The sequence below is a fragment of the Macaca mulatta genome, chromosome 19 (assembly GCF_049350105.2).
Source record: "Macaca mulatta isolate MMU2019108-1 chromosome 19, T2T-MMU8v2.0, whole genome shotgun sequence".
In the NCBI taxonomy this organism is placed as follows: Eukaryota; Metazoa; Chordata; class Mammalia; order Primates; family Cercopithecidae; genus Macaca; species Macaca mulatta.
The window spans coordinates 27,914,857-27,935,875 of NC_133424.1; positions in this window are offsets into that span (position 1 = coordinate 27,914,857).

Sequence of the window (21,019 nt, forward strand, 5' to 3'; positions counted from 1 at the left end):
GGCTATGGTGAAAAAGGAAATATCCTCAGATGAAATCTGGAAAGAAGCTTTCTGAGAAACTGCTCTGAGATGTGTGACTTCCACTCACAGGGTTACATCTGTATTTCGTGGATCTCTTTGCTAGCCTTATTTCTGTGGAATCTGAGAACAGATATTTCGGATCCCTTTGAAGACTATAGGGCCAAAGGAAATATCCTCCGATAACAAAGAGAAAGAAGCTTTCTGAGAAACTTCTTTGTGTTCTGTGAAATCATCTCACGGAGTTAAAGCTTTCCAATCAAGAGGCTTTTCGCTAAGACAGTTCTTGTGGAAATGGCAAAGTGATATTTGGAAGCCCCAGAGGGCTATGGTGAAAAAGGAAATATCCTCAGATGAAATCTGGAAAGAAGCTTTCTGAGAAACTGCTTAGTGGCCTGTTAATTCATCTGACAGAATTACATCTATATTTTGTGGATCTCATTGCTAGCCTTTTTTCTGTGGAATCTGAGAACAGATATTTCGGATCCCTAAGAAGACTATAGGGGCAAAGGAAATATCCTCCGATAACAAAGAGAAAGAAGCTTTCTGAGAAACTTCTTTGTGTTCTGTGAAATCATCTCACAGAGTTACAGCTTTCCCCTCAAGAAGCCTTTCGCTAAGACAGTTCTTGTAGAATTGCCAAAGTGAGATATTTGGAAGCCCCTAGAGGGCTATGTTGAAAAAGGAAATATCCTCAGATGAAATCTGGAAAGAAGCTTTCTGAGAAACTGCTCTGTGATGTGTGACTTCCACTCACAGAGTTACATCTGTATTTCGTGGATCTCTTTGCTAGTCTTATTTCTGTGGAATCTGAGAACAGATATTTCGGATCCCTTTGTAGACTATAGGGCCAAAGAAAATATCCTCCGATAACAAAGAGAAAGAAGCGTTCTGAGAAACTTCTTTGTGTTCCGTGAAATCATCTCACAGAGTTACAGCTTTCCCCTCAAGAAGCCTTTCGCTAAGACAGTTCTTGTGAAATTGGCAAAGTGATATTTGGAAGCCCATAGAGGGCTATGGTGAAAAAGGAAATATACTCAGATGAAATCTGGAAAGAAGCTTTCTGAGAAACTGCTGAGTGTTTTGTTAATTCATCTCACAGAGTTACATCTGTATTTCGTGGATCTCTTTGCTAGCCTTATTACTGTGGAATCTGAGAGCAGATATTTCGGATCCCTTTGAAGACTATAGGGCCAAAGGAAATATCCTCCGATAACAAAGAGAAAGAAGCTTTCTGAGAAACTTCTTTGTGTTCTGTGAAATCATCTCACAGAGTTACAGCTTTCCCCTCAAGAAGCCTTTCGCTAAAACAGTTCTTCTGGAATTGGCAAAGTGATATTTGGAAGCCCCAGAGGGCTATGGTGAAAAAGGAAATATCCTCAGATGAAATCTGGAAAGAAGCTTTCTGAGAAACTGCTCTGAGATGTGTGACTTCCACTCACAGGGTTACATCTGTATTTCGTGGATCTCTTTGCTAGCCTTATTTCTGTGGAATCTGAGAACAGATATTTCGGATCCCTTTGAAGACTATAGGGCCAAAGGAAATATCCTCCGATAACAAAGAGAAAGAAGCTTTCTGAGAAACTTCTTTGTGTTCTGTGAAATCATCTCACGGAGTTAAAGCTTTCCACTCAAGAAGCTTTTCGCTAAGACAGTTCTTGTGGAATTGGAAAAGTGATATTTGGAAGCCCCAGAGGGCTATGGTGAAAAAGGAAATATCCTCAGATGAAATCTGGAAAGAAGCTTTCTGAGAAACTGCTTAGTGGCCTGTTAATTCATCTCACAGAATTACATCTATATTTTGTGGATCTCATTGCTAGCCTTTTTTCTGCGGAATCTGAGAACAGATATATCGGATCCCTAGGAAGACTATAGGGGCAAAGGAAATATCCTCCGATAACAAAGAGAAAGAAGCTTTCTGAGAAACTTCTTTCTGTTCTTTGAAATCATCTCACAGAGTTACAGCTTTCCCCTCAAGAAGCCTTTCGCTAAGACAGTTCTTGTGGAATTGGCAAAGTGATATTTGGAAGCCCATAGGGGCTATGGTGAAAAAGGAAATATCCTCAGATGAAATCTGGAAAGAGGCTTTCTGAGAAACTGCTCTGTGATGTGTGACTTCCACTCACAGAGTTACATCTGTATTTCGTGGATCTCTTTACTAGTCTTATTTCTGTGGAATCTGAGAACAAATATTTCGGATCCCTTTGAAGACTATAGGGCCAAAGGAAATATCCTCCGATAACAAAGAGAAAGAAGCTTTCTGAGAAACTTCTTTGTGTTCTGTGAAATCATCTCACAGAGTTACAGCTTTCCCCTCAAGAAGCCTTTCGCTAAGACAGTTCTTGTGGAATTGGCAAAGTGATATTTGGAAGCCCATAGAGGGCAATGGTGAAAAAGGAAATATCCTCAGATGAAATCTGGAAAGAAGCTTTCTGAGAAACTGCTTAGTGTTCTGTTAATTCATCTCACAGAATTACATCTATGTATTTCTCGATCTCTTTGCTAGCCTTATTTCTGTGGAATCTGAGAACAGATATTTCTGATCCCTATGAAGACTATAGGGGCAAAGGAAATATCCTCCGATAACAAAGAGAAAGAAGGTTTCTGAGAAACTTCTTTGTGTTCTGTGAAATCATCTCACAGAGTTACAGCTTTCCCCTCAAGAAGCCTTTCGCTAAGACAGTTCTTGTGGAATTGGCAAAGTGATATTTGGAAGCCCATAGAGGGCTATGGTGAAAAAGGAAATATCCTCAGATGAAATCTGGAAAGAAGCTTTCTGAGAAACTGCTGAGTGTTTTGTTAATTCATCTCACAGAGTTACATCTGTATTTCGTGGATCTCTTTGCTAGCCTTATTTCTGTGGAATCTGAGAACAGATATTTCTGATCCCATTGAAGACTATAGGGCCAAAGGAAATATCCTCCGATAACAAAGAGAAAGAAGCTTTCTGAGAAACTTCTTTGTGTTCTGTGAAATCATCTCACAGAGTTACAGCTTTCCCCTCAAGAAGCCTTTCGCTAAGACAGTTCTTGTGGAATTGGCAAAGGGATATTTGGAAGCCCATAGAGGGCAATGGTGAAAAAGGAAATATCCTCAGATGAAATCTGGAAAGAAGCTTTCTGAGAAACTGCTTAGTGTTCTGTTAATTCATCTCACAGAATTACATCTATGTTTTTTGGATCTCTTTGCTAGCCTTATTTCTGTGGAATCTGAGAGCAGATATTTCGGATCCCTTAGAAGACTATAGGGCCAAAGGAAATATCCTCCGATAACAAAGAGAAAGAAGCTTTCTGAGAAACTTCTTTGTCTTCTGTGAAATCATCTCACAGAGTTACAGCTTTCCCCTCAAGAAGCCTTTCGCTAAGACCGTTATTGTGGAATTGGCAAAGTGATATTTGGAAGCCCCTAGAGGCCTATGGTGAAAAAGGAAATATCCTCAGATGAAATCTGGAAAGAAGCATTCAGAGAAACTGCTTAGTGTTCTGTTAATTCATCTCACAGAATTACATCTATATTTTGTGGATCTCATTGCTAGCCTTACTTCTGTGGAATCTGAGAACAGATATTTCGGATCCCTTTGAAGACTATAGGGGCAAAGGAAATATCCTCCGATAACGAAGAGAAAGAAGCTTTCTGAGAAACTTCTTTGTGTTCTGTGAAATCATCTCACAGAGTTACAGCTTTCCCCTCAAGAAGCCTTTCGCTAAGACAGTTCTTGTTGAATTGTCAAAGTGATATTTGGAAGCCCATAGAGGGCTATGGTGAAAAAGGAAATATCCTCAGATGAAATCTGGAAAGAAGCTTTCTGAGAAACTCCTCTGTGATGTGTGACTTCCACTCACAGAGTTACATCTGTATTTCGTGGATCTCTTTGCTAGCCTTATTTCTGTGGAATCTGAGAACAGATATTTCGGATCCCTTTGAAGACTATAGGGCCAATGGAATTATCCTCTGATAACAAAGAGAAAGAAGCTTTCTGAGAAACTTCTTTGTGTTCTGTGAAATCATCTCACAGAGTTACAGCTTTCCCCTCAAGAAGCCTTTCGCTAAGACAGTTCTTGTGAAATTGGCAAAGTGATATTTGGAAGCCCATAAAGGGCTATAGTGAAAAAGGAAATATCCTAAGATGAAATCTGGAAAGAAGCTTTCTGAGAAACTGCTCTGTGATGTGTGACTTCCACTCACAGAGTTACATCTGTATTTCGTGGATCTCTTTGCTAGCCTTATTTCTGTGGAATCTGAGAACAGATATTTCGGATCCCTTTGAAGACTATAGTGCCAAAGGAAATATCCTCCGATAACAAAGAGAAAGAAGCTTTCAGAGAAACTTCTTTGTGTTCTGTGAAATCATCTCACAGAGTTACAGCTTTCCCCTCAAGAAGCCTTTCGCTAAGACAGTTCTTGTGGAATTGGCAAAGTGATATTTGGAAGCCCCTAGAGGGATATGGTGAAAAAGGAAATATCCTCAGATGAAATCTGGAAAGAAGATTTCTGAGAAACTTCTTAGTGGCCTGTTAATTCATCTCACAGAATTACATCTATATTTTGTGGATCTCATTGCTAGCCTTATTTCTGTGGAATCTGAGAACAGATATTTCGGATCCCTATGAAGACTATAGGGGCAAAGGAAATATCCTGCGATAACAAAGAGAAAGAAGCTTTCTGAGAAACTTCTTTGTGTTCTGTGAAATCATCTCACAGAGTTACAGCTTTCCCCTCAAGAAGCCTTTCGCTATGACAGTTCTTGTGGAATTGGCAAAGTAATATTTGGAAGACCATAGAGGGCTTTGGTGAAAAAGGATATATCCTCAGATGAAATCTGGAAAGAAGCTTTCTGAGAAACTGCTCTGTGATGTGTGACTTCCACTCACAGAGTTACATCTCTCTTTCGTGGATATCTTTACTAGTCTTATTTCTATGGAATCTGAGAACAGATATTTCGGATCCCTTTGAAGACCATAGGGCCAAAGGAAATATCCTCCGATATCAAAGAGAAAGAAGCTTTCTGAGAAACTTCTTTGTGTTCTGTGAAATCATCTCACAGAGTTACAGCTTTCCCCTCAAGAAGCCTTTCGCTAAGACAGTTCTTGTGGAATTGGCAAAGTGATATTTGGAAGCCCATAGAGGGCTATGGTGAAAAAGGAAATATCCTCAGATGAAATCTGGAAAGAAGCTTTCTGAGAAACTGCTTAGTGTTCTGTAAATTCATCTCACAGAGTTACATCTGTATTTCGTGGATCTCTTTGCTAGCCTTATTTCTGTGAAATCTGAGAACAGATATTTCGGATCCCTTTGAAGACCATAGGGCCAAAGGAAATATCCTCCGATAACAAAGAGAAAGAAGCTTTCTGAGAAACTTCTTTGTGTTCTGTGAAATCATCTCACAGAGTTACAGCTTTCCCCTCAAGAAGCCTTTCGCTAAGACAGTTCTTGTGAAATTGGCAAAGGGATATTTGGAAGCCCATAGAGGGCTACGGTGAAAAAGGAAATATCCTCAGATGAAATCTGGAAAGAAGCTTTCTGAGAAACTGCTTAGTGTTCTGTTAATTCATCTCACAGAGTTACATCTGTATTTCGTCGATCTTTTTGCTAGCCTTATTTCTGTGGAATCTGAGAGCAGATATTTCGGATCCCTTTGAAGACTATAGGGCCAAAGGAAATATCCTCCGATAACAAAGAGAAAGAAGCTTTCTGAGAAACTTCTTTGTGTTCTGTGAAATCATCTCACCGAGTTACAGCTTTCCCCTCAAGAAGCCTTTCGCTAAGACAGTTCTTGTGGAATTGGCAAAGTGATATTTGGAAGCTCCTTGAGGTCTATGGTGAAAAACGAAATATCCTCAGATGAAATGTGGAAGAAGCTTTCTGAGAAACTGCTCAGTGTTCTGTTAATTCATCTCACAGAATTACATCCATATTTTGTGGATCTCATTGCTAGCCTTACTTCTGTGGAATCTGAGAACAGATATTTCGGATCCCTTTGAAGACTATAGGGGCAAAGGAAATATCCTCCGATAACGAAGAGAAAGAAGCTTTCTGAGAAACTTCTTTGTGTTCTGTGAAATCATCTCACAGAGTTACAGCTTTCCCCTCAAGAAGCCTTTCGCTAATACAGTTGTTGTGGAATTGGCAAAGTGATATTTGGAAGCCCATAGAGGGCTATGGTGAAAAAGGAAATATAATCAGATGAAATCTGGAAAGAAGCTTTCTGAGAAACTGCTCTGTGATGTGTGACTTCCACTCACAGAGTTACATCTGTATTTCGTGGATCTCTTTGCTAGTCTTATTTCTGTGGAATCTGAGAACAGATATTTCGGATCCCTTTGAAGACTATAGGGCCAAAGGAAATATCCTCCGATAACAAAGAGAAAGAAGCGTTCTGAGAAACTTCTTTGTGTTCTGTGAAATCATCTCACAGAGTTACAGCTTTCCCCTCAAGAAGCCTTTCGCTAAGACAGTTCTTGTGAAATTGGCAAAGTGATATTTGGAAGCCCATAGAGGGCAATGGTGAAAAAGGAAATATCCTCCGATGAAATCTGGAAAAAAGCTTTCTGAGAAACTGCTTAGTGTTCTGTTAATTCATCTCACAGAATTACATCTATATTTTTTGGATCTCTTTGCTAGCCTTATTTCTGTGGAATCTGAGAGCAGATATTTCGGATCCCTTTGAAGACTATAGGGCCAAAGGAAATATCCTCCGATAACAAAGGGAAAGAAGCTTTCTGAGAAACTTCTTTGTGTTCTGTGAAATCATCTCAGAGAGTTACAGCTTTCCCCTCAAGAAGCCTTTCGCTAAGACAGTTCTTGTGGAATTGGCAAAGTGATATTTGGAAGCCCATAGAGGGCTATGGTGAAAAAGGAAATATCCTCAGATGAAATCTGGAAAGAAGCTTTCTGAGAAACTGCTGAGTGTTTTGTTAATTCATCTCACAGAGTTACATCTGTATTTCGTGGATCTCTTTGCTAGCCTTATTTCTGTGGAATCTGAGAACAGATATTTCGGATCCCATTGAAGACTATAGGGCCAAAGGAAATATCCTCCGATAACAAAGAGAAAGAAGCTTTCTGAGAAACTTCTTTGTGTTCTGTGAAATCATCTCACAGAGTTACAGCTTTCCCCTCAAGAAGCCTTTCGCTAAGACAGTTCTTGTGGAATTGGCAAAGGGATATTTGGAAGCCCATAGAGGGCAATGGTGAAAAAGGAAATATCCTCAGATGAAATCTGGAAAGAAGCTTTCTGAGAAACTGCTTAGTGTTCTGTTAATTCATCTCACAGAATTACATCTATGTTTTTTGGATCTCTTTGCTAGCCTTATTTCTGTGGAATCTGAGAGCAGATATTTCGGATCCCTTAGAAGACTATAGGGCCAAAGGAAATATCCTCCGATAACAAAGAGAAAGAAGCTTTCTGAGAAACTTCTTTGTCTTCTGTGAAATCATCTCACAGAGTTACAGCTTTCCCCTCAAGAAGCCTTTCGCTAAGACCGTTATTGTGGAATTGGCAAAGTGATATTTGGAAGCCCCTAGAGGCCTATGGTGAAAAAGGAAATATCCTCAGATGAAATCTGGAAAGAAGCATTCAGAGAAACTGCTTAGTGTTCTGTTAATTCATCTCACAGAATTACATCTATATTTTGTGGATCTCATTGCTAGCCTTACTTCTGTGGAATCTGAGAACAGATATTTCGGATCCCTTTGAAGACTATAGGGGCAAAGGAAATATCCTCCGATAACGAAGAGAAAGAAGCTTTCTGAGAAACTTCTTTGTGTTCTGTGAAATCATCTCACAGAGTTACAGCTTTCCCCTCAAGAAGCCTTTCGCTAAGACAGTTCTTGTTGAATTGTCAAAGTGATATTTGGAAGCCCATAGAGGGCTATGGTGAAAAAGGAAATATCCTCAGATGAAATCTGGAAAGAAGCTTTCTGAGAAACTCCTCTGTGATGTGTGACTTCCACTCACAGAGTTACATCTGTATTTCGTGGATCTCTTTGCTAGCCTTATTTCTGTGGAATCTGAGAACAGATATTTCGGATCCCTTTGAAGACTATAGGGCCAATGGAATTATCCTCCGATAACAAAGAGAAAGAAGCTTTCTGAGAAACTTCTTTGTGTTCTGTGAAATCATCTCACAGAGTTACAGCTTTCCCCTCAAGAAGCCTTTCGCTAAGACAGTTCTTGTGAAATTGGCAAAGTGATATTTGGAAGCCCATAAAGGGCTATAGTGAAAAAGGAAATATCCTAAGATGAAATCTGGAAAGAAGCTTTCTGAGAAACTGCTCTGTGATGTGTGACTTCCACTCACAGAGTTACATCTGTATTTCGTGGATCTCTTTGCTAGCCTTATTTCTGTGGAATCTGAGAACAGATATTTCGGATCCCTTTGAAGACTATAGTGCCAAAGGAAATATCCTCCGATAACAAAGAGAAAGAAGCTTTCAGAGAAACTTCTTTGTGTTCTGTGAAATCATCTCACAGAGTTACAGCTTTCCCCTCAAGAAGCCTTTCGCTAAGACAGTTCTTGTGGAATTGGCAAAGTGATATTTGGAAGCCCCTAGAGGGATATGGTGAAAAAGGAAATATCCTCAGATGAAATCTGGAAAGAAGATTTCTGAGAAACTTCTTAGTGGCCTGTTAATTCATCTCACAGAATTACATCTATATTTTGTGGATCTCATTGCTAGCCTTATTTCTGTGAAATCTGAGAACAGATATTTCGGATCCCTATGAAGACTATAGGGGCAAAGGAAATATCCTGCGATAACAAAGAGAAAGAAGCTTTCTGAGAAACTTCTTTGTGTTCTGTGAAATCATCTCACAGAGTTACAGCTTTCCCCTCAAGAAGCCTTTCGCTATGACAGTTCTTGTGGAATTGGCAAAGTAATATTTGGAAGACCATAGAGGGCTTTGGTGAAAAAGGATATATCCTCAGATGAAATCTGGAAAGAAGCTTTCTGAGAAACTGCTCTGTGATGTGTGACTTCCACTCACAGAGTTACATCTCTCTTTCGTGGATATCTTTACTAGTCTTATTTCTATGGAATCTGAGAACAGATATTTCGGATCCCTTTGAAGACCATAGGGCCAAAGGAAATATCCTCCGATATCAAAGAGAAAGAAGCTTTCTGAGAAACTTCTTTGTGTTCTGTGAAATCATCTCACAGAGTTACAGCTTTCCCCTCAAGAAGCCTTTCGCTAAGACAGTTCTTGTGGAATTGGCAAAGTGATATTTGGAAGCCCATAGAGGGCTATGGTGAAAAAGGAAATATCCTCAGATGAAATCTGGAAAGAAGCTTTCTGAGAAACTGCTTCGTGTTCTGTAAATTCATCTCACAGAGTTACATCTGTATTTCGTGGATCTCTTTGCTAGCCTTATTTCTGTGAAATCTGAGAACAGATATTTCGGATCCCTTTGAAGACCATAGGGCCAAAGGAAATATCCTCCGATAACAAAGAGAAAGAAGCTTTCTGAGAAACTTCTTTGTGTTCTGTGAAATCATCTCACAGAGTTACAGCTTTCCCCTCAAGAAGCCTTTCGCTAAGACAGTTCTTGTGAAATTGGCAAAGGGATATTTGGAAGCCCATAGAGGGCTACGGTGAAAAAGGAAATATCCTCAGATGAAATCTGGAAAGAAGCTTTCTGAGAAACTGCTTAGTGTTCTGTTAATTCATCTCACAGAGTTACATCTGTATTTCGTCGATCTTTTTGCTAGCCTTATTTCTGTGGAATCTGAGAGCAGATATTTCGGATCCCTTTGAAGACTATAGGGCCAAAGGAAATATCCTCCGATAACAAAGAGAAAGAAGCTTTCTGAGAAACTTCTTTGTGTTCTGTGAAATCATCTCACCGAGTTACAGCTTTCCCCTCAAGAAGCCTTTCGCTAAGACAGTTCTTGTGGAATTGGCAAAGTGATATTTGGAAGCTCCTTGAGGTCTATGGTGAAAAACGAAATATCCTCAGATGAAATGTGGAAGAAGCTTTCTGAGAAACTGCTCAGTGTTCTGTTAATTCATCTCACAGAATTACATCTATATTTTGTGGATCTCATTGCTAGCCTTACTTCTGTGGAATCTGAGAACAGATATTTCGGATCCCTTTGAAGACTATAGGGGCAAAGGAAATATCCTCCGATAACGAAGAGAAAGAAGCTTTCTGAGAAACTTCTTTGTGTTCTGTGAAATCATCTCACAGAGTTACAGCTTTCCCCTCAAGAAGCCTTTCGCTAATACAGTTGTTGTGGAATTGGCAAAGTGATATTTGGAAGCCCATAGAGGGCTATGGTGAAAAAGGAAATATAATCAGATGAAATCTGGAAAGAAGCTTTCTGAGAAACTGCTCTGTGATGTGTGACTTCCACTCACAGAGTTACATCTGTATTTCGTGGATCTCTTTGCTAGTCTTATTTCTGTGGAATCTGAGAACAGATATTTCGGATCCCTTTGAAGACTATAGGGCCAAAGGAAATATCCTCCGATAACAAAGAGAAAGAAGCGTTCTGAGAAACTTCTTTGTGTTCTGTGAAATCATCTCACAGAGTTACAGCTTACCCCTCAAGAAGCCTTTCGCTAAGACAGTTCTTGTGAAATTGGCAAAGTGATATTTGGAAGCCCATAGAGGGCAATGGTGAAAAAGGAAATATCCTCCGATGAAATCTGGAAAAAAGCTTTCTGAGAAACTGCTTAGTGTTCTGTTAATTCATCTCACAGAATTACATCTATATTTTTTGGATCTCTTTGCTAGCCTTATTTCTGTGGAATCTGAGAGCAGATATTTCGGATCCCTTTGAAGACTATAGGGCCAAAGGAAATATCCTCCGATAACAAAGGGAAAGAAGCTTTCTGAGAAACTTCTTTGTCTTCTGTGAAATCATCTCACAGAGTTACAGCTTTCCCCTCAAGAAGCCTTTCGCTAAGACAGTTCTTGTGGAATTGGCAAAGTGATATTTGGAAGCCCATAGAGGCCTATGATGAAAAAGGAAATATCCTCAGATGAAATCTGGAAAGAAGCATTCTGAGAAATTGCTTAGTGTTCTGTTAATTCACCTCACAGAATTACATCTATATTTTGTGGATCTCATTGCTAGCCTTACTTCTGTGGAATCTGAGAACAGATATTTCGGATCCCTTTGAAGACTATAGGGGCAAAGGAAATATCCTCCGATAACGAAGAGAAATAAGCTTTCTGAAAAACTTCTTTGTGTTCTGTGAAATCATCTCACAGAGTTACAGCTTTCCCCTCAAGAAGCCTTTCGCTAAGACAGTTCTTGTTGAATTGGCAAAGTGATATTTGGAAGCCCATAGAGGGCTATGGTGAAAAAGGAAATATCCTCAGATGAAATCTGGAAAGAAGCTTTCTGAGAAACTGCTCTGTGATGTGTGACTTCCACTCACAGAGTTACATGTGTATTTCGTGGATCTCTTTGCTAGCCTTATTTCTGTGGAATCTGAGAACAGATATTTCGGATCCCTTTGAAGACTATAGGGCCAAAGGAAATATCCTCCGATAACAAAGAGAAGGAAGCTTTCTGAGAAACTTCTTTGTGTTCTGTGAAATCATCTCTCAGAGTTACAGCTTTCCCCTCAAGAAGCCTTTCGCTAAGACAGTTCTTGTGAAATTGGCAAAGTGATATTTGGAAGCCCATAAAGGGCTATAGTGAAAAAGGAAATATCCTAAGATGAAATCTGGAAAGAAGCTTTCTGAGAAACTGCTCTGTGATTTGTGACTTCCACTCACAGAGTTACATCTGTCTTTCGTGGATATCTTTACTAGTCTTATTTCTATGGAATCTGAGAACAGATATTTCGGATCCCTTTGAAGACCATAGGGCCAAAGGAAATATCCTCCGATATCAAAGAGAAAGAAGCTTTCTGAGAAACTTCTTTGTGTTCTGTGAAATCATCTCACAGAGTTACAGCTTTCCCCTCAAGAAGCCTTTCGCTAAGACAGTTCTTGTGGAATTGGCAAAGGGATATTTGGAAGCCCATAGAGGGCTATGGTGAAAAAGGAAATATCCTCAGATGAAATCTGGAAAGAAGCTTTCTGAGAAACTGCTTAGTGTTCTGTTAATTCATCTCACAGAATTACATCTATATTTTGTGGATCTCATTGCTAGCCTTACTTCTGTGGAATCTGAGAACAGATATTTCGGATCCCTTTGAAGACTATAGGGGCAAAGGAAATATCCTCCGATAACGAAGAGAAAGAAGCTTTCTGAGAAACTTCTTTGTGTTCTGTGAAATCATCTCACAGAGTTACAGCTTTCCCCTCAAGAAGCCTTTCGCTAAGACAGTTCTTGTTGAATTGTCAAAGTGATATTTGGAAGCCCATAGAGGGCTATGGTGAAAAAGGAAATATCCTCAGATGAAATCTGGAAAGAAGCTTTCTGAGAAACTCCTCTGTGATGTGTGACTTCCACTCACAGAGTTACATCTGTATTTCGTGGATCTCTTTGCTAGCCTTATTTCTGTGGAATCTGAGAACAGATATTTCGGATCCCTTTGAAGACTATAGGGCCAATGGAATTATCCTCCGATAACAAAGAGAAAGAAGCTTTCTGAGAAACTTCTTTGTGTTCTGTGAAATCATCTCACAGAGTTACAGCTTTCCCCTCAAGAAGCCTTTCGCTAAGACAGTTCTTGTGAAATTGGCAAAGTGATATTTGGAAGCCCATAAAGGGCTATAGTGAAAAAGGAAATATCCTAAGATGAAATCTGGAAAGAAGCTTTCTGAGAAACTGCTCTGTGATGTGTGACTTCCACTCACAGAGTTACATCTGTATTTCGTGGATCTCTTTGCTAGCCTTATTTCTGTGGAATCTGAGAACAGATATTTCGGATCCCTTTGAAGACTATAGTGCCAAAGGAAATATCCTCCGATAACAAAGAGAAAGAAGCTTTCAGAGAAACTTCTTTGTGTTCTGTGAAATCATCTCACAGAGTTACAGCTTTCCCCTCAAGAAGCCTTTCGCTAAGACAGTTCTTGTGGAATTGGCAAAGTGATATTTGGAAGCCCCTAGAGGGATATGGTGAAAAAGGAAATATCCTCAGATGAAATCTGGAAAGAAGATTTCTGAGAAACTTCTTAGTGGCCTGTTAATTCATCTCACAGAATTACATCTATATTTTGTGGATCTCATTGCTAGCCTTATTTCTGTGAAATCTGAGAACAGATATTTCGGATCCCTATGAAGACTATAGGGGCAAAGGAAATATCCTGCGATAACAAAGAGAAAGAAGCTTTCTGAGAAACTTCTTTGTGTTCTGTGAAATCATCTCACAGAGTTACAGCTTTCCCCTCAAGAAGCCTTTCGCTATGACAGTTCTTGTGGAATTGGCAAAGTAATATTTGGAAGACCATAGAGGGCTTTGGTGAAAAAGGATATATCCTCAGATGAAATCTGGAAAGAAGCTTTCTGAGAAACTGCTCTGTGATGTGTGACTTCCACTCACAGAGTTACATCTCTCTTTCGTGGATATCTTTACTAGTCTTATTTCTATGGAATCTGAGAACAGATATTTCGGATCCCTTTGAAGACCATAGGGCCAAAGGAAATATCCTCCGATATCAAAGAGAAAGAAGCTTTCTGAGAAACTTCTTTGTGTTCTGTGAAATCATCTCACAGAGTTACAGCTTTCCCCTCAAGAAGCCTTTCGCTAAGACAGTTCTTGTGGAATTGGCAAAGTGATATTTGGAAGCCCATAGAGGGCTATGGTGAAAAAGGAAATATCCTCAGATGAAATCTGGAAAGAAGCTTTCTGAGAAACTGCTTCGTGTTCTGTAAATTCATCTCACAGAGTTACATCTGTATTTCGTGGATCTCTTTGCTAGCCTTATTTCTGTGAAATCTGAGAACAGATATTTCGGATCCCTTTGAAGACCATAGGGCCAAAGGAAATATCCTCCGATAACAAAGAGAAAGAAGCTTTCTGAGAAACTTCTTTGTGTTCTGTGAAATCATCTCACAGAGTTACAGCTTTCCCCTCAAGAAGCCTTTCGCTAAGACAGTTCTTGTGAAATTGGCAAAGGGATATTTGGAAGCCCATAGAGGGCTACGGTGAAAAAGGAAATATCCTCAGATGAAATCTGGAAAGAAGCTTTCTGAGAAACTGCTTAGTGTTCTGTTAATTCATCTCACAGAGTTACATCTGTATTTCGTCGATCTTTTTGCTAGCCTTATTTCTGTGGAATCTGAGAGCAGATATTTCGGATCCCTTTGAAGACTATAGGGCCAAAGGAAATATCCTCCGATAACAAAGAGAAAGAAGCTTTCTGAGAAACTTCTTTGTGTTCTGTGAAATCATCTCACCGAGTTACAGCTTTCCCCTCAAGAAGCCTTTCGCTAAGACAGTTCTTGTGGAATTGGCAAAGTGATATTTGGAAGCTCCTTGAGGTCTATGGTGAAAAACGAAATATCCTCAGATGAAATGTGGAAGAAGCTTTCTGAGAAACTGCTCAGTGTTCTGTTAATTCATCTCACAGAATTACATCTATATTTTGTGGATCTCATTGCTAGCCTTACTTCTGTGGAATCTGAGAACAGATATTTCGGATCCCTTTGAAGACTATAGGGGCAAAGGAAATATCCTCCGATAACGAAGAGAAAGAAGCTTTCTGAGAAACTTCTTTGTGTTCTGTGAAATCATCTCACAGAGTTACAGCTTTCCCCTCAAGAAGCCTTTCGCTAATACAGTTGTTGTGGAATTGGCAAAGTGATATTTGGAAGCCCATAGAGGGCTATGGTGAAAAAGGAAATATAATCAGATGAAATCTGGAAAGAAGCTTTCTGAGAAACTGCTCTGTGATGTGTGACTTCCACTCACAGAGTTACATCTGTATTTCGTGGATCTCTTTGCTAGTCTTATTTCTGTGGAATCTGAGAACAGATATTTCGGATCCCTTTGAAGACTATAGGGCCAAAGGAAATATCCTCCGATAACAAAGAGAAAGAAGCGTTCTGAGAAACTTCTTTGTGTTCTGTGAAATCATCTCACAGAGTTACAGCTTTCCCCTCAAGAAGCCTTTCGCTAAGACAGTTCTTGTGAAATTGGCAAAGTGATATTTGGAAGCCCATAGAGGGCAATGGTGAAAAAGGAAATATCCTCCGATGAAATCTGGAAAAAAGCTTTCTGAGAAACTGCTTAGTGTTCTGTTAATTCATCTCACAGAATTACATCTATATTTTTTGGATCTCTTTGCTAGCCTTATTTCTGTGGAATCTGAGAGCAGATATTTCGGATCCCTTTGAAGACTATAGGGCCAAAGGAAATATCCTCCGATAACAAAGGGAAAGAAGCTTTCTGAGAAACTTCTTTGTCTTCTGTGAAATCATCTCACAGAGTTACAGCTTTCCCCTCAAGAAGCCTTTCGCTAAGACAGTTCTTGTGGAATTGGCAAAGTGATATTTGGAAGCCCATAGAGGCCTATGATGAAAAAGGAAATATCCTCAGATGAAATCTGGAAAGAAGCATTCTGAGAAATTGCTTAGTGTTCTGTTAATTCACCTCACAGAATTACATCTATATTTTGTGGATCTCATTGCTAGCCTTACTTCTGTGGAATCTGAGAACAGATATTTCGGATCCCTTTGAAGACTATAGGGGCAAAGGAAATATCCTCCGATAACGAAGAGAAATAAGCTTTCTGAAAAACTTCTTTGTGTTCTGTGAAATCATCTCACAGAGTTACAGCTTTCCCCTCAAGAAGCCTTTCGCTAAGACAGTTCTTGTTGAATTGGCAAAGTGATATTTGGAAGCCCATAGAGGGCTATGGTGAAAAAGGAAATATCCTCAGATGAAATCTGGAAAGAAGCTTTCTGAGAAACTGCTCTGTGATGTGTGACTTCCACTCACAGAGTTACATGTGTATTTCGTGGATCTCTTTGCTAGCCTTATTTCTGTGGAATCTGAGAACAGATATTTCGGATCCCTTTGAAGACTATAGGGCCAAAGGAAATATCCTCCGATAACAAAGAGAAGGAAGCTTTCTGAGAAACTTCTTTGTGTTCTGTGAAATCATCTCTCAGAGTTACAGCTTTCCCCTCAAGAAGCCTTTCGCTAAGACAGTTCTTGTGAAATTGGCAAAGTGATATTTGGAAGCCCATAAAGGGCTATAGTGAAAAAGGAAATATCCTAAGATGAAATCTGGAAAGAAGCTTTCTGAGAAACTGCTCTGTGATTTGTGACTTCCACTCACAGAGTTACATCTGTCTTTCGTGGATATCTTTACTAGTCTTATTTCTATGGAATCTGAGAACAGATATTTCGGATCCCTTTGAAGACCATAGGGCCAAAGGAAATATCCTCCGATATCAAAGAGAAAGAAGCTTTCTGAGAAACTTCTTTGTGTTCTGTGAAATCATCTCACAGAGTTACAGCTTTCCCCTCAAGAAGCCTTTCGCTAAGACAGTTCTTGTGGAATTGGCAAAGGGATATTTGGAAGCCCATAGAGGGCTATGGTGAAAAAGGAAATATCCTCAGATGAAATCTGGAAAGAAGCTTTCTGAGAAACTGCTTAGTGTTCTGTTAATTCATCTCACAGAGTTACATCTGTATTTCGTGGATCTTTTTGCTAGCCTTATTTCTGTGGAATCTGAGAGCAGATATTTCGGATCCCTTTGAAGACTATAGGGCCAAAGGAAATATCCTCCGATAACAAAGAGAAAGAAGCTTTCTGAGAAACTTCTTTGTGTTCTGTGAAATCATCTCACAGAGTTACAGCTTTCCCCTCAAGAAGCCTTTCGCTAAGACAGTTCTTGTGGAATTGGCAAAGTGATATTTGGAAGCTCCTTGAGGTCTATGGTGAAAAACGAAATATCCTCAGATGAAATGTGGAAAGAAGCTTTCTGAGAAACTGCTCAGTGTTCTGTTAATTCATCTCACAGAATTACATCTATATTTTGTGGATCTCATTGTTAGCCTTACTTCTGTGGAATCTGAGAACAGATATTTCGGATCCCTTTGAAGACTATAGGGGCAAAGGAAATATCCTCCGATAACGAAGAGAAAGAAGCTTTCTGTGAAACTTCTTTGGGTTCTGTGAAATCATCTCACAGAGTTACAGCTTTCCCCTCAAGAAGCCTTTCACTAATACAGTTGTTGTGGAATTGGCAAAGTGATATTTGGAAGCCCATAGAGGGCTATGGTGAAAAAGGAAATATCCTCAGATGAAATCTGGAAGGAAGCTTTCTGAGAAACTGCTTAGTGTTCTGTTAATTCATCTCACAGAGTTACATCTGTATTTCGTGGATCTTTTTGCTAGCCTTATTTCTGTGGAATCTGAGAGCAGATATTTCGGATCCCTTTGAAGACTATAGGGCCAAAGGAAATATCCTCCGATAACAAAGAGAAAGAAGCTTTCTGAGAAACTTCTTTGTGTTCTGTGAAATCATCTCACAGAGTTACAGCTTTCCCCTCAAGAAGCCTTTCGCTAAGACAGTTCTTGTGAAATTGGCAAAGTGATATTTGGAAGCCCATAAAGGGCTATAGTGAAAAAGGAAATATCCTAAGATGAAATCTGGAAAGAAGCTTTCTGAGAAACTGCTCTGTGATGTGTGACTTCCACTCACAGAGTTACATCTGTATTTCGTGGATCTCTTTGCTAGCCTTATATCTGTAGAATCTGAGAACAGATATTTCGGATCCCTTTGAAGACTATAGTGCCAAAGGAAATATCCTCCGATAACAAAGAGAAAGAAGCTTTCAGAGAAACTTCTTTGTGTTCTGTGAAATCATCTCACAGAGTTACAGCTTTCCCCTCAAGAAGCCTTTCGCTAAGACAGTTCTTGTGGAATTGGCAAAGGGTTATTTGGAAGCCCATAGAGGGCTATGGTGAAAAAGGAAATATCCTCAGAAGAAATATGGAAAGAAGCTTTCTGAGAAACTGCTTAGTGTTCTGTTAATTCATCTCACAGAATTAGATCTATATTTTGTGGATCTCTTTGCTAGCCTTATTTCTGTGGATTCTGAGAGTAGATATTTCGGATTCCTTTGAAGACTATAGGGCCAAAGGAAATATCCTCCGATAACAAAGAGAAAGAAGCTTTCTGAGAAACTTCTTTGTGTTCTGTGAAATCATCTCACAGAGTTACAGCTTTCCCCTCAAGAAGCCTTTCGCTAAGACAGTTCTTGTGGAATTGGCAAAGGGATATTTGGAAGCCATAGAGGGCAATGGTGAAAAAGGAAATATCCTCAGATGTAATCTGGAAAGAAGCTTTCTGAGAAACTGCTTAGTGTTCTGTTAATTCATCTCACAGAATTACATCTATGTTTTTTGGATCTCTTTGCTAGCCTTATTTCTGTGGAATCTGAGAGCAGATATTTCGGATCCCTTAGAAGACTATAGGGCCAAAGAAATATCCTCCGATAACAAAGAGAAAGAAGCTTTCTGAGAAACTTCTTTGTCTTCTGTGAAATCATCTCACAGAGTTACAGCTTTCCCCTCAAGAAGCCTTTCGCTAAGACCGTTATTGTGGAATTGGCAAAGTGATATTTGGAAGCCCCTAGAGGCCTATGGTGAAAAAGGAAATATCCTCAGATGAAATCTGGAAAGAAGCATTCAGAGAAACTGCTTAGTGTTCTGTTAATTCATCTCACAGAATTACATCTATATTTTGTGGATCTCATTGCTAGCCTTACTTCTGTGGAATCTGAGAACAGATATTTCGGATCCCTTTGAAGACTATAGGGGCAAAGGAAATATCCTCCGATAACGAAGAGAAAGAAGCTTTCTGAGAAACTTCTTTGTGTTCTGTGAAATCATCTCACAGAGTTACAGCTTTCCCCTCAAGAAGCCTTTCGCTAAGACAGTTCTTGTTGAATTGTCAAAGTGATATTTGGAAGCCCATAGAGGGCTATGATGAAAAAGGAAATATCCTCAGATGAAATCTGGAAAGAAGCTTTCTGAGAAACTCCTCTGTGATGTGTGACTTCCACTCACAGAGTTACATCTGTATTTCGTGGATCTCTTTGCTAGCCTTATTTCTGTGGAATCTGAGAACAGATATTTCGGATCCCTTTGAAGACTATAGGGCCAATGGAATTATCCTCCGATAACAAAGAGAAAGAAGCTTTCTGAGAAACTTCTTTGTGTTCTGTGAAATCATCTCACAGAGTTACAGCTTTCCCCTCAAGAAGCCTTTCGCTAAGACAGTTCTTGTGAAATTGGCAAAGTGATATTTGGAAGCCCATAAAGGGCTATAGTGAAAAAGGAAATATCCTAAGATGAAATCTGGAAAGAAGCTTTCTGAGAAACTGCTCTGTGATGTGTGACTTCCACTCACAGAGTTACATCTGTATTTCGTGGATCTCTTTGCTAGCCTTATTTCTGTGGAATCTGAGAACAGATATTTCGGATCCCTTTGAAGACTATAGTGCCAAAGGAAATATCCTCCGATAACAAAGAGAAAGAAGCTTTCAGAGAAACTTCTTTGTGTTCTGTGAAATCATCTCACAGAGTTACAGCTTTCCCCTCAAGAAGCCTTTCGCTAAGACAGTTCTTGTGGAATTGGCAAAGTGATATTTGGAAGCCCCTAGAGGGATATGGTGAAAAAGGAAATATCCTCAGATGAAATCTGGAAAGAAGATTTCTGAGAAACTTCTTAGTGGCCTGTTAATTCATCTCACAGAATTACATCTATATTTTGTGGATCTCATTGCTAGCCTTATTTCTGTGGAATCTGAGAACAGATATTTCGGATCCCTATGAAGACTATAGGGGCAAAGGAAATATCCTGCGATAACAAAGAGAAAGAAGCTTTCTGAGAAACTTCTTTGTGTTCTGTGAAATCATCTCACAGAGTTACAGCTTTCCCCTCAAGAAGCCTTTCGCTATGACAGTTCTTGTGGAATTGGCAAAGTAATATTTGGAAGACCATAGAGGGCTTTGGTGAAAAAGGATATATCCTCAGATGAAATCTGGAAAGAAGCTTTCTGAGAAACTGCTCTGTGATGTGTGACTTCCACTCACAGAGTTACATCTCTCTTTCGTGGATATCTTTACTAGTCTTATTTCTATGGAATCTGAGAACAGATATTTCGGGTCCCTTTGAAGACCATAGGGCCAAAGGAAATATCCTCCGATATCAAAGAGAAAGAAGCTTTCTGAGAAACTTCTTTGTGTTCTGTGAAATCATCTCACAGAGTTACAGCTTTCCCCTCAAGAAGCCTTTCGCTAAGACAGTTCTTGTGGAATTGGCAAAGTGATATTTGGAAGCCCATAGAGGGCTATGGTGAAAAAGGAAATATCCTCAGATGAAATCTGGAAAGAAGCTTTCTGAGAAACTGCTTAGTGTTCTGTAAATTCATCTCACAGAGTTACATCTGTATTTCGTGGATCTCTTTGCTAGCCTTATTTCTGTGAAATCTGAGAACAGATATTTCGGATCCCTTTGAAGACCATAGGGCCAAAGGAAATATCCTCCGATAACAAAGAGAAAGAAGCTTTCTGAGAAACTTCTTTGTGTTCTGTGAAATCATCTCACAGAGTTACAGCTTTCCCCTCAAGAAGCCTTTCGCTAAGACAGTTCTTGTGAAATTGGCAAAGGGATATTTGGAAGCCCATAGAGGGCTACGGTGAAAAAGGAAATATCCTCAGATGAAATCTGGAAAGAAGCTTTCTGAGAAACTGCTTAGTGTTCTGTTAATTCATCTCACAGAGTTACATCTGTATTTCGTGGATCTTTTTGCTAGCCTTATTTCTGTGGAATCTGAGAGCAGATATTTCGGATCCCTTTGAAGACTATAGGGCCAAAGGAAATATCCTCCGATAACAAAGAGAAAGAAGCTTTCTGAGAAACTTCTTTGTGTTCTGTGAAATCATCTCACCGAGTTACAGCTTTCCCCTCAAGAAGCCTTTCGCTAAGACAGTTCTTGTGGAATTGGCAAAGTGATATTTGGAAGCTCCTTGAGGTCTATGGTGAAAAACGAAATATCCTCAGATGAAATGTGGAAGAAGCTTTCTGAGAAACTGCTCAGTGTTCTGTTAATTCATCTCACAGAATTACATCTATA